At 37.4% G+C, this 12554-nt stretch overlaps 1 protein-coding gene and 1 non-coding gene across 2 annotated transcripts in view; both read left to right on the top strand.

Moving 5' to 3' along the window:
• NKAIN2 (sodium/potassium transporting ATPase interacting 2) overlaps nt 1-12554 on the top strand; it is a 986696-nt gene that overhangs the window by 743884 nt on the left and 230258 nt on the right. The window lies entirely within an intron of this gene.
• On the top strand, nt 42-148 carry LOC118758345 (U6 spliceosomal RNA). Its single transcript, XR_004995643.2, has one exon. It is a non-coding gene; the product is annotated as a U6 spliceosomal RNA (small nuclear RNA).

Below are 12554 nucleotides of genomic sequence, written 5' to 3'. Positions count from 1 at the left end.
CAAAGGAGTCACGGCAGACTCTATCAAAAATCCCCAAAACTGTGCTTGCTTCGGCAGCACATATACTAAAATTGGAACGATACAGAGAAGATTAGCATGGCCCCTGCGCAAGGATGACACGCAAGTTCGTGAAGCGTTCCATATTTTTCAGCCGTGAACCTCCAAAACAACTGAAGGATTTCTGTTGAACTGTGAAGTTTAATGTCTTTCCTGAGTCTTCTCCATTCCACTATTGAGCTCCTTCTGGCTTGGCACGATGGCCCATGCTGGGATCCCGTATGGGTGTCTGTTCATGCCTGGCGGCTCCATTTCCCCTCCGGCTCCCTGCTTGTGGCCTGGGAAAGGCAGCTGAGGACGGTCCAGGGCTTTGGGACCCTGCACCCGTGTGGGAGACCTGGAAGAAGCTCCTGGTTTCAGATGAGCTCATCTCCAGCAAAAAAAAAAAAAAAATCTCCAAAACTAAAAAGAAGGAAAAATAATTACCAAGTTAAAACATGAGCAAAATATTTGATTAGACACTTCATCCAAAAAATTTATCTATTGCACATTAGCATTTGAAAAATTGCCAAACTGTTAGTCATAAGGAAAGCTTTATAAAGTATGAGTTGTCACAATACACTTGTTAAATTGCTTAAAATAAAGAATAAACCAACAATACTAAGTACCATTACACATGTAAGGCAAGTGCAACTCTCATCCATCAAGAGTGCAAGCCGGCAGACCCTTTGAAACACAGTTGGGCAGTTTATTACAAAGTTCAGTGTGCCATGAGATCTAATCACTGCTGTGTGACATACTTACCTAGGTAAAATAAAAGCTAATGGTAACACAAGTATCTTTATGTAATTGTTTACATAAACTTTACTTATAATCACCCAAACTACAAATAACCCAAACTTCCTTCAGCCAGTGAATGGATAAGCTATTACAATACATAACTTCTATGCAATGGAGTGCTACTAGCAATCAAAACGACTGATTCATGCAACATTGTATAGAACACTCAAATGTGTTTTTGCTAAGTGAAAGAAGTCAACCTAAAAAGGGTATGGTTCCATTTTTGTGTCTTTACTTATATGGCATTCTGAAAAAGTCAAAACCCCAGAGGCAGAAAGCAGTTCTGTGGTTGCCAGGGGCTATCATGGGAGTCAGAGTTGATTTCACAGGGGCACAGGGAAATTGCAGGGGAGGGATGGAATTTTTCTTATTGCCTTGGGTGCTGCATGCAGTTGCCAAAATTCCCAAAATTGAACCCTATGAAAGATAATTTTTTTTCTATATGTAATATGCCTTTTAATGACTTAAAGAAGAATGAAACAATTTTATTTTTCAAAAAACAGTAAAGTAGAATAAAGATCCAAGTTGCTATTGCTATAGCAGATATCAGAAGATACGGTATTTATCTGTGGGCAAGTTACTGAAGGCAGAGACTGCAGCCAGTAGGAGCAGGCCAGTGACTGAGACCAATTAGCATTCAGGCTCTTACTTTCTCTCCCTATGATAGTGACTGAGCTGAGATGCAGGCATCTCATCTTTTCCTAACATTCTAGTCAGGTTTTTCTCTCCATTAGAGGAGTAGGAATAGTCGTGGATGGGAGAGATTAAGTGGTTTCTTAAAAAAAAAAAAAAAAAAAAAACTCCTCTTGATAGAAAACAAAAATGAAAAAAAAATCTCTGTGGGTGGCAGCGGGTGTAACAGGCTAATTCTCTGCCTATGGCATCAGCATCCCATATGGACATCGGTGAGTGTCCCGGCTGCTCTGCTTCCGACCTGCTTCCGATTTAGCTCTCTGCTTTTGTTCTGAGAAAGCAGCAGAGAATAGCCCTAGTCCTTAGACCTTTACACCCACGAGACAGACCGGGAGGAAAGTCTGCCTCCTGGTTTCAGGTCAGCTCAGCTTTGACCCTTGTGGCCATTTGGGGATTTAAGTGGCGGATAGAATATTTTTCCCTCTTTGTTTCTTTCTCTGTAGAAATATGCCTTTCAAATAAAAATAAATAAATAAACAAGCTTTAGAAAAAAAAGAAAGAAAGAAACTTCTCTGCTCATGTTGCCAATAACTTTTTCCTTAGGAAAAAAAAATCCCTTCCTTCCTTGAGAGTCATGTGACAGGGAGCAATGGATGGAGAATAAAAAGAAAATTGTCCTCTTGTTAACCCCCCGAATGGTTTCTGTTCCAGGCCTTGCCAGGGGTAGGTGTCCAGAATTCCCTTTAGTTCTCCGTGTGCGTGGCAGGGACCCAAATATTTAGGTCATCCTGCCAAACCTTCCCAGATGCACAAACAGGGAGCTGATTTGGAAGCACACCAGCTGGGACTCCAAACATCACTCAGATGTTGGATGCTATTGGATGCCTGATTCCAAAGAGTGGTTTTAATCACTGTCTGACATTACCAACCCCCATCATTTTTTGTAAAAATTTAATAAATCATAACTAGCAGGGATTTAAAAGAAACACGTTTGCAGCAAGTGCCCAAACTCCCTAATAGCATTAGCTCTAGAAAACCCCTTTTCCTTCAAGTAATTACTAAATGAACATGCCTGTCTACTTACTCATGGTTCCAAATAGATTATGAAGAGTCCCTTGCAATATCCACCCCACTACATATCACTTAAATCTCCATGATTTCTCATAGGTACAAATTTTACAGCAACCGGGAATCACCTCTGTTTAATTATTAATGCACAGTATCGAACACAGCATCATGGAGAAATAATTAGCTAAATATTATCTCTTATTAAAACGATTTATACACATAGCTATGAGCATACATTCCCTGTAATTTAAGGTTCCTTCATCCATTATATATCTCTGCTCTGAATAACTACCTTTACAGAGATTCTCTAAATTTAAAAAAATGAACAAAAATGACCATATGGACTTAAAAATCTTAATCCTGTGCTGGAAAATTCATGTAGTAAAGACTATAGCTTCACTCATAGAACATATTTATGTTGACTTTTTATATTTATTATTTCTGAAGTAGTGCCACCACTTTAAATAGTATATCTGATTCTAAAAGGAACCTGCCACTCTGGGCAGCTCAGTAAGTGAAATTCATTTTTAGTTACATATACACATAATTGTGTGAGTCACGGTAAGTTTTGTGGGGCTTTGTGCCCATATTTTCCTCTCAAGGATGTGAGCCATGAGATAGAGTACTTGGAGGTACTGCAAATTTGGAATTGTAATGGAGCCCCTGATTCTATTACATGCATCAGAGACTTACTGCTGTACCCCCAGCTGAAAGCTCCTTTAAAATAAGCCTTAGGGACCATAGAGAGATTGATAATTTATCTGAAATATTGTTATTTCTGTGGGTTAGTCTGTTTGTGCAACCCCTGAAAGTATTTCCTATCTTTGCTTAGAATAAAAAGTACTACTCACAACTGTAAGAATCAACTTCAGCAACCTATTTGAGTGTTTTCCCATTATGGAAAATATTTTGCTCTCTAATGCCTGCTTTTTGAGGATGTTATTTCTTACTTACCTATATTTAGAAAATATGCATCTATCAAGTAATATAATTATTTAAAAGCCAAAAGGAAAGGGTTAACAGTATATCAGAGGAATATATATTTATGTAATTAAATATAGTATGCACATTTTTATAAATCAAGATAAAAGGGATAGAAAATTTCTGTGTACTTTTAAAAATTTAGGTGATTTTACTGTTTTCTTTCTGCTTATTAAGGAATAAAACTAGGTTTTATTCTACATCAAAGAGTATTTTCCCATCACTGCTAAATAATTCAATAATTGAATTTTCCAGATAACTAACCTGTAATTTCAGTAATCTTCTAATAATCCAAAAACTAGTTACTTACTCTTTACCCCAACTATTCTAATACTAATTAAATAGTATATGAACTTTGTAAGTAACAAAATAATTTTTAGCACACTTCAAATTTTGTTGATAATTTGAGATCTCAGCAGTGTTTCCTCATTTGTGGGGAGTTGATGCAAAAACAGGTCTTCCAGGAAACATACATGAAATAATATTACACATACTCGCTGACAAGATGCATATATCTCCACTGGAAGACATTAAGATTGAGGGAAGACAGTTTCAAATGCAGAAACTAAACCCATGTCAATTCTTAAAGCATGTCCTAATATACAGGAAGATATCTCTGCTTTGGGCTTATCTTCACTTGAGTCTGCAGACTCTTGGTTGTCACTTTACCCACATTACTTTCACTATGAACGCCTGTCCTTTCCCTTTCGATTTTATTGCTGTCCTGAGCTACTAACTGTGAGTTGGGAAACTCCAATAGCAAACTAGCCAATAATTATGTGCTAAATAATAGCAATCAGATTCTTCCCTGAGGCCTCGAGGCCATTTTTTCAGGGCTGAAGTGTGGCAACAGCTGCTTCATGCTGAGAGGTTATGCCTCACATCTAGTGTCAGAACTGCGAACCAACGAAACACAATTGCCAGGGACTTGCCCTTGGGCTGCATTAAATGCATTCGGGATTTTAAAATGATTTTTATATAAGAGTACATGATTTCTAAAATCATGTGTTCTCAGCTTGAAAGAAAACATGAACTGTCAATATTACTATACCCTCATTTGAACACTGACTTACATAAGCTGATTCACTGAGACTGCAGGAAGAAGGGCATGAGAGAAACAGAAATGTGGGAGCAGGAGGGACACTTCACCTTGCTGTTATTATGCCTGTTTCCTTAAGGCCACAGGCAGGGTTCCCAATTCTGCAGAAAGCAGTGGTGGTATTCTAGGAAAACAGGAGAGAATGGGATTTCTTGTTCAGGAACTTACACTTGTCTTCACGAAAGTGAGGGCATAATTTCTATAAGCCCAGGAAAGTAGGCAACATAAAATGTAGCTGAAATAAAAGTTCCAGAGAATCAGCCTGCTGTTCCTACTGGCATTTTGAGTGACTGAAAGAAAACTTTGGGATCTTCTAAGCAGACAAAGACAATAAGAGCAAATAATACATTCATTCAAGGGTATATGGTGTTTGAGTTTCTTTCATGTGTGAGAAGGACCCTGATTTCCTTTCTTGGGAGATCTGGTAAAGTCTGAGCCTGAAGATCATGGACTCTTCTGCCAAGTTTCTTTCTGGTAACTGGAAAATTTTGGAGAAGACAAGAAGTCCAAGTACATCTTTTGCTTAAAATCCAGAGCACCATAAATTGGAATGCATCATCATTATAAGAGAAACCATGGGTTTAGCCAAAAGGTATGTTAGTTCTGGCTTTGGTTGAAATTATTTAAGAAGATGAAACTAAGGTGCAAGTGGTAGACAAGAGGAAAGTAGATTTGACTCAAAGTCGGATGTGTAGAAAGAATATTTTCAGAGAATATGAATTTAATGTGGAGAGATGCCAGAATGATGAAGGCATAATCAACTGAGTTTCAGACTTCCAGAACTCGGGACTTTTTCAACGGCCAAGGCCATTTCCACATACTTAATGCCTCTCTTGCCACCAGTTACCACTCATACATTGTTCTACTTCTCTGTTTCCAAATAAAGCCAAACATTCACTGTTGCTTTTGAAGCTGTTGCTGATGATGACATCACTCAAATTATTATAGAAACATATATAAAAATACGTTATCCTCTTCTTTCCCTTTCTCCATCATTGTGCACCTCATGATTTTCCATGTGTTCTAGGAGTAACACAATCTGTCCTGTTCTGAGACTAGAAAGAGAGAAATTGGTTACAACGTTCTCTGGGAGCTTGGCAGCCTATGTGACATACACATACTTCCCCATATTGAAAAAAACAATAATTGTTACTCCTGAAGTGCATTACAGGGAAAATAGTAATCTAGAGGAAACAACACTGAACAAGCCAAGAAATCATTTAAGTAGCCATAGAAAGGGAAGCCTTTGGTAAAACAAACAAACAAACAAACAAACAAACAAAAAAAACCTAGCAAGTAAATCCCTATGTCACCATCAATACAAATAATAAAGAAACAATTACTGAGCACAAATGTGGTCTCAGGTAGTGTGCTAACCAGGTAAGGAATTGCAGTTTAAAATGTTAGTGACCTGTAGAAGGTCACTTAATTAATGAAGAATAAGACTAAGGTTAGGTCTTGATGATTAAAACTCCACATACTTTCCCCTATACTAGCATTTTTTTTTCCGCACAGGGTAGACCCAAGAGAGCCAGGACATTATGCTATCTCAAATTCAGCGTGGATTAAAAAATGCCACCCTAATGAGAATGTCCTTGATTACAGAATTCAAGCTAAATTTGGAATTTGGTAGAGGTTATATTCATTAACCTTGAGGACAAAATGAAGCAAAAGAAACAGCAAAGTACTTCAAGGACCATCCAGTTTTCAAAAAATTTTAATAATTATTTTTGTATTGTCAAATATTCATGCACATGTCTTTCTCCCTGGAATCCATTGCACAGAAGAAAGTGTTCCAGCACTGATCTCCATTAATACATAGATTGTGTCCTTGGGAAAATGCAGGATCCATAGAATCTCTGGACACCAGAAATATACAGATCACCTTTTAAATAGTAATGAAATGATTTTCATAATTAGTTTTATTCCTAGTACTAGTTGCAACAGAATTGATAAACTGTAGGAAAGCTAGAGTTTGCTGCACTATAAAGCTTTGCAAATCTCTAGAGAATTTTAACATTTCTTTGTTTGAAATGATGATAGATCTTCCTTGCACTGGTTCACTTTCCAAGGACCTGACTTTTGCCAGATGAAAGCCAGAAGCTAGTGACTCCATCTGAGTCTCTCACAGGAATGTCAGGAGCCCAACCACTTGCACCACCATTTGCTTTCTCTCCAAGTGGGAATGAGCAGGAAGATGGATGCAAAGAGGAAACAAGTTGATCCCAGACCCTGAATATGACATATAAACAACTAAAAATGGCTAAACCTGCTGTGCCACAATGCCTATAGCCTACTTGAAGAACTCTTAACAGGATCTAATTCAGCTTCTTTATTTACCCAGACCTAAAAACTGCAGAAATTTGAAAATTCACCATTACATTGGTCTGCAGCGTATAGGTGATATGGCTCTTCACAATATACCTCTGTGCTTATGTGGTGGTTAATTGTGTATCTGGGAAGCTACTACTTTTTACCCATGTAAATTTAGGCATGTTATTCTGTTATCTGACCTGTAAATAAGAGAGCAATATTCCATGAAAAGTATTTCTACAAAAACTGAGAGGACATTGAGAAATCAATAACATTATAATCTCCCCTCTGTTAAAATCCTTCCACATTCTCATTTTCCATATCTTTTTCCCTGTGGCCTCTGAAACTGCAGTTCCATCGTAAATCTATGTCTCTAAAGCCTTACAACTTTCCCAGAATGATTCTTCTATCTCAGATTCTTATCTAAACTGAAACTTAGTCCTACTAAATTTGCTAATGTAGTTAGATGCTGTCTGTTCAGTCACTCAGAGAAGATGCATGTGGTTGTTTTGGTGGTGGTTTTGGTTTTGGTTTTGTTTATTTGGTTTTGGTTCACTTTGAAAAAACAAAAGTGATGTAGAATGAGAACTTTCAGTTTCTAATTTGCAATCATCTGCTTTCACTCCCTTACTTAAAAACATTTTTAAGGATGTGTGTGTTATCTAAGAGTGCCACACTTCAAAAAACCTAACTGTTCCTCAGTATCATTAGTTTAAGGAGGGGAAAGAGAGCTGCAGGTATTTGGAGTCAGAACATGGAGGCTTCTGTCACTTCTGCACAATGCCTATAGTGTTAACAAGAATGTTTGGGCCTCCAGATACGCAGAAAGAGAGTGAAACGTTTCCTTCCAAATGGAGAAAATTGGTCAAAAGAAACAACAAAAAAAACAGGGTTCACCTGAACTTCTTCATATAAACTGTAAGGAGGTACTCAATAGTTTTAATTACTGAATGTTCAGAAATGAATTTCAGATCAGTGTGGTAACACTGTGAAATTGTGATAGAAGCTATTGATAGACTTGACACAAAACTATTCTCAACCATATTAGAAATAAGTCCTGTAACTGAGAGATATTATGGAATTAGGTTACTAGGACTTGGGGAATATTTACGGTGTTACTGGAGGAAAGACTGAACGGCCTCCAGATTTCTGTTTTGGAAACTGGGTAACCCTGGTGCTATTATAGTTAGCATGATTAGAATTGCTAGTATAGAGTTAATGTGAAAATAGTTTTTTTTTAATATTCCCTAAGCCATTGCTTGCATGAATTCCCTTGTTTATACAGATACTGACAGTATGAGGGTAAGAAAACACTAGAAAATGCACATGATGGTAAACATAATATTCATGGGTTTTCTGCACATATACAATTACAGCAACAAGTGCTCAATGATTCTCATGATAGCACATTTCGTCATTATCATCAAATTAGTAAACAAGTCTTTATAAATCAGAATAAACATCCATTCTGATTCCATTTTCCTTCCACAGACTTTTGGTGGTGACCTTATTAAAGGAGACTAATATCTATGGGAGTGTGGAGAAGAGAGATGAGTGGGACATGTTGAGTTACAAGTGAGTGCTCCTGTAGGACAGCCAAATAGCTACAGAAAGTTCAGTGTGTAAAAAACTAAATGCTTTAGCCTGGAGCTATGGATTGAAGAGTTTTAAATACAGTGAAAGTCGTGAATCTCTGTTATTAGGTCTATTTAAATGTAAATAGAGTGAAATGATAATTGAAAGAAGAACTAAGTCCTGAGAAAATCAATGTTTAGGAAGGCGGCAGCAAAAGAAAGAGCAGCCTAAGAATGATGTAACCATAGAAATCCAGGGGACAAGCACAGATGCTGAGTCAGAAGTCTTGAATAAAGGAGGTAATGTTCATACTGCACGATGTTAACAGAAGCTTCTATTAGAATAAGCACCAATCTATGGGTTAGGTCATAAAAGTATGTTGATTAATGCACCTGGGGATAGATCCTTGGAGTAAGAAGATTTGTTACCTGATGTAAGCACATTGAGATCTACGGGAAAACAGAAATGTGAGAATGTGACCTTTTTTTCCAAACTTTTTTGTAAAGGGGGAATAAGAAAGATGAATACTTCAGTCTGAAATGTGAATTTAGTGTAATCATTATTAAGCAGAGGCATTCCAGACTACTTGTGGAAGTTTGAGAGGTAAATACTGTGAAACTGATAGAATATGAGGTCCCAAAGTGTGAAGAAGACTGGAAGTTTCAAACTTTCAGTGAAAAAGAAAGGCTTACATATTGGGAGTACAGAGACAGACTTGCACATCAAAATGCTATACGTGACTGAGGGTCAGAAGGGACAATGTGTGCTGAGAAAGTTGTAGCAAAATGAATGAGTCTCCAATCACCCTCAAAAAAATTCATGCACGGGCCCGGCGGCGTGGCCTAGCAGCTAAAGTCCTCCCATTGAACTCCCCGGAATCCCATATGGGCGCCGGTTCTAATCCCGGCAGCTCCACTTCCCATCCAGCTCCCTGCTTGTGGCCTGGGAAAGCAGCCGAGGATGGCCCAAAGCTTTGGAACCCTATACCGTGTGGGAGACCTGGAAGAGGTTCCTGGTTCCCGGCTTCGGATCGGTGCAGTACCGGTCATTGTGGTCACTTGGGGAGTGAATCATCCTATGGAAGATCTTCCTCTCTGTCTCTCCTCTCTGTATATCTGACTTTGTAATAAAAATAAAATAAATCTTAAAAAAAACCTCTGCACAATAAGAGACATAATTCAAACAGCACAGGCTATTGAGAAGATGGGAATTTCTTCTGTTTTCTGGCCAACCATATTAGTCAGGATTCCCCAGAGAAGCAAAACTAATAAAGCAATTTTGTGTGTGTGTGTGTGTGTGTGTGTGTGTGTGCATGACGTACACATTCATAGCTGAAGTCTTCAAAGTGTTCATGGAAAATGCATATTATAAAAGTATATGAAATGTACACTGTAACGTGTTATGCAAATGAAGTGTGCAGTGTGGAAATGTATTTTAAAAATTATGCACAAATTTTTAAAAATTTTCTCGACTGAAATGAGCTTACTATTTAATTCCATTTTTGTAACTTTTTTGGAGTACTGTTATACATATTCACATATATATATCCATGGCTGAATGCATATACATGATGTTATCTATCATTATGTCACATGATTGACAGAGGTTGATAGGTCCAACCTATAGGTGTCAATGGCATACTTTTAGCCTGAGTACAATTGTGTTCAAAGGCCTGAGAAGCAGATGAGTTGATGGTTTCAATTCAAGTCCAAGTCCACACCCTCAGCTTGAAGCTGCAGGCAGAGAGAATAAATTTCCAATATTCAGTCTTCTAGCCTATTTAGGCTTTCACAGATTGAGAGAGGCTTGCCCCCGAGAGGATGGGATATCTGCTCTGCTCAGCCTTCTGATTCAAATGTTAATTTTACACATGAAGACCTCCACAGACATGCCAGAAATTATGTTTAACCAAATATCCAGCAACTCATGGCCATATCAAGTTGACACAGAAAATTAACCATTACACAACACCAGTACTAGAAGTATAGCGAGGAAGTGGCAAATGTTTGGAACAAAAATGAAGACACTATCTGAGATATCCTCAGACTGTATCAGAGTATCCAAATTCAGTGTCCTGCTGATGTATACTCTGGAAGGTAACAGATGTAAAAGCCTAACTACTTGGTCCCTGCTAGCTAGTTGCAGCTACAATAAGCATTTAGAAAGAAAACTAGTGGATCAGAGAGGACTTTGTGCCTCTCTTTCTCTCTCTTTTCATATCATATTTCTTGCTGCTTTTAAACTATTACTAAACAAATAGTTAATTGAGGCAGACATTTAACACAGCAGCTTCAGTCATCACCGGTTTGCCTATACCCCACGTTTGAGTTTCTAGTTCTTGCTCTGACTACTTGACTCAGGTCAATCTTCTTGTTATTGTATACTCTGAGAAGCAGCAGATGACACCTTTACTAACTGGGTCTCTTCCATCCACATGAGAGACCTAGCTAGAATTACAGTCACTTAGCTTGGATTTGGCCCATCATGCTTGTGGTCTTTTGGGAAGTAAGCCAGCATGTGCAAAAATTTTGCTTGTTCTCTTGCCTGCTCGCCTGCCTACCTTCCTTCTTTCCTTCCTTCCTTCCTTTCCCTCTCTTTCAAATAAGACTAATGAAAAGAAGTAAACAAAAGCAGAATGAATGTTTTATGAACAAAAATTTATCTTTGTAATTAATATAATTTTTATATCTAGCAATTTCTGGAAACCCATTTAATCAAACCAAAAAAATCAATGGATCCATGCAATATTAGGATCTATTTATTCTAAATATTATTTATATTTTATTTGAATTTCAAATTTAAGTGGGCATTCTTTGCTTTATCTGGCTAACTATCACCTTTTCCAATATCAGAATAGTAATTATTTAAGTAAGGACATTATGCAGGCATGCTAATGTCATTTCAATTCCCTACATATGTAAAGAATAAAGTGTCTGACTAATTTGTTGCAATGGAAATAGCAACCAAAGATGCATGTTCTTAATGTGATAATACTTGGAATAGAAATAATAAAAGTACTTAATTCTCATCATTCCAGTCACACCCAAAATTCAAGGGACTTTTGAAGAAATCCTTGAATGAAATAGCGGATTCGTCTAACCCTGAGCAAGTGATTTCAGCTCATAAAGCCATATAGAGTTTGGGAGTTATAAGGGATACTAGGGATCATCATTTGATTAAAACTACTCTTGTGCTTTTAAATGAAAAATTGCTGGTTTTAAAGAAGAGAAGTCATTCGGATGATTTTTTCCGTTCTGCTGCCTGACGTTCAATAAAGCAGAACATCGAAGTCTTACTATCAAAAAGCCATAACCATGCTGTCAAGTGCGACTTTTTAAACCCGTCAAACAGTCATTAGTTCTCCCTTCTTAAAACGTCTAACTTTAAAGCTGTCTAACCTTTTCCTGAAAAATTCAATCTGTAAGTTCATTTTGTGAAAAATTACCTAGATAGAGTGAATTCTTTCTTTAAAAAGTACTTCTGAGCAACTACAATTGAAACTCTTTTAGGTATTACATACTGAAATAAAATGAGTTGTGAATTTTGCTAGTGAGAAATTCTCTATGTGTATTAGTTAGATCCCTCTAAATAATTGAAGGCCTAAAATTATAATTTTCTCTCTCCTTTACTAGGATGAAGAGCATAAAACTTACTTGGTTTGATCATGATTCACTAAAGTGTCAGCTCTATATAACGTCAGGAATCAATAAATCCAAAGTACTGGTAAATTTAAAGTTCCTAAAACAAAACGTTATTACCATATTCATTTTCATAGTTAATATTCCCTTCCTCGCATATCTTTTTCTTTATGTACACATAGAGTACTGACAGAATGATTTGATGTTCTTAGCATTTCCACTTGGATACAACACCTCTCATTCCCACTCCCTCCCATTGCCTAAAGCAAATCCACAGCCAAGTCGAACATCATTGGGGTGTTGGACAGACACCCTGACATGGACAGAAAACAAAAAGAGGATCCTTGTATTGATGAACACAGCAGAGAAATAAAAAGAATATTTTTAACCACTTAAACAAATGAAACCCA

The sequence above is a fragment of the Ochotona princeps genome, chromosome 1 (assembly GCF_030435755.1).
Source record: "Ochotona princeps isolate mOchPri1 chromosome 1, mOchPri1.hap1, whole genome shotgun sequence".
NCBI lineage: Eukaryota > Metazoa > Chordata > Mammalia > Lagomorpha > Ochotonidae > Ochotona > Ochotona princeps.
This window is presented reverse-complemented; position numbering and strand designations above follow the sequence as displayed.